We start from the raw sequence: 2,149 nt of genomic DNA on the forward strand, positions 1-2,149 counted from the left end.
TGAGTTGCATTTCTCTGGTAAAACCTTCTGTGTTACAAAAAAAAATGTATTAGAAATTAATTTCGGCCAAAAAAATTAAATTTGTAAATTTCACCTCTACTTTGCTTTAATTCCTGTGAAACGCCTAAAGGGTTAAAACACTTTGTGAATGCTGATTCGAATACCTTGAGGGGTGCAGTTTTCAAAATGGGGTGACTTCTGGGTATTTTCTAATATATAAGGCCCTCAAAGCCACCTCAGACTGAACTGGTCCCTGAAAAAATAGCTTTTTGAAATTTTCTTTAAAATAAGAGAAATTGCTGCTAAAGTTCTAAGCCTTGTAACGTCCTAGAAAAATAAAAGGATGTTCAAAAAACGATGCAATCATAAAGTAGACATATGGGAAATGTTAACTAGTAACTATTTTGTGTGGTATTACTATCTGTTTTACAAGCAGATACGTTTAAATTTAGAAAAATGTTTTTCAGAAATAAATACCAAAATTATCGACAAAATTTTTTCACTAACATAAAGTACAACATATCACGAGAAAACAATCTCAGAATTGCTCGGATAGATAAAAGCATTCCAACGTTATTACCACATAAAGTAACACATGTCAGATTTGAAAAAATCCTGAAGGCCAAAACAGGCTGGGTCTTGAAGGGGTTAAAGAAGTATGCCGAACTGAGACATTTATGGCATATCTAAATATCTGACAAACACGGATCTCAGCTGTTGGACCTGGTGCCTATCTCCAGAATGGTGGTCACCTGATCCAGATGGAGAATGATTGGACTGGTGCCATTAAATCAACGCAGTTCTCTCCATTCACTTCTATAGCAGTTATGGAAACCGCCGAGCCCATCTTTCCATTAATTCTCCATCTGGACACCAGCAGGATGGGGTGGGGAGATCCCCATTCTCGACGTAGGTGCCAGTCTGAAAGGTGTGACAAGCATCTATCAAACATTTATGGCATATCCCATGGATATGCCATAAATGTCTGAATTGGGAACATCTTTTTACGTGTATGAAAAGGCAAAAAAAGTATTAAAAATATTCACTCCTTTAATGTGTAATAGCATATGCTCAAACTTGTGTATTGGGCTAGCACTATCTTTTGAGCTGGTGGTGGATTCTTTGTTAGTTTTTTTTTAACTCCTTTTACTGCCTCTGACATCTCTACACAGAGTTGGGTTGTCTCCAACAGAGAAAATGATTGACTGCTCATACTTGTACTGTATAGAATGTCGACATATCAACTACTATTGCATTGCAGTCTCCATTATCACTGCTCTCACAGGCCATATCATCAACAAGAACTGATATAACACAAAAAAGTGAGATCCAGTTGTGAGTCATCTTCTCTACTGACAGCTTTAAATGGCGTCGTGGATGGGCTCAATTTTCTTTCCAGAGCCTGGGCCAGTGAAGGAACATCTAGTCCTCTGGTGCTTCACTCCAACCCATGTTCTAATGAACACAAGATCATGGTTTAACAAAATCTGCATTGGATAATTTAGACCATTCGATCGTCCTTTGATTATTATATAACAATGCACAGAGAGTGAGCACAATGGAAAATAACATTTATTATCCAAGAATGCAAATAGTGTACAGCACAAAATACAATATAACCTAAAATTACAAGTAGATGTGCTTCAACATAGGACATAAGTAAAAAGTCATTAAAATATTATTAATTATTTGCACAAAATCACTAAGCTTATAGATTTGAGTTCAGTGTGCTAGGACTTGTAAAATCTAATTGAAAGCAGCTTTCTTTAGTTTTAATTACCGGTCTACTAATTAACGGTAGGAGATACTCTTCTGGGACGCCAATGTCATCAATTAACATAGGTTGGGCTATATAAGCCATAGCCTCAGCTTACCTGATTATACATTTTTATAATTTGTGTTACTGGACTACTGAAAGTCGTAAGAATTGCATTAAGGAGACATCATTTGATCATCCTCATACCCTATTGTATGTAGAAGATGAATGCTTGACACAGTCATGGGATGGCAGCAGAGGACTACTTTACGCTCAATTTGCAGCCATACTCTTCGTCACACTAGTGCTCATGGAGTGCCAAACATCATACACTCCCAGAACCGATGGAGGAGCTGTTGTTGGGCAGCTTTTGTGTTTTTGGTATTGGGCTGC

This window comes from Rhinoderma darwinii, chromosome 3, assembly GCF_050947455.1.
Source record: "Rhinoderma darwinii isolate aRhiDar2 chromosome 3, aRhiDar2.hap1, whole genome shotgun sequence".
Classification (NCBI taxonomy): domain Eukaryota; kingdom Metazoa; phylum Chordata; class Amphibia; order Anura; family Rhinodermatidae; genus Rhinoderma; species Rhinoderma darwinii.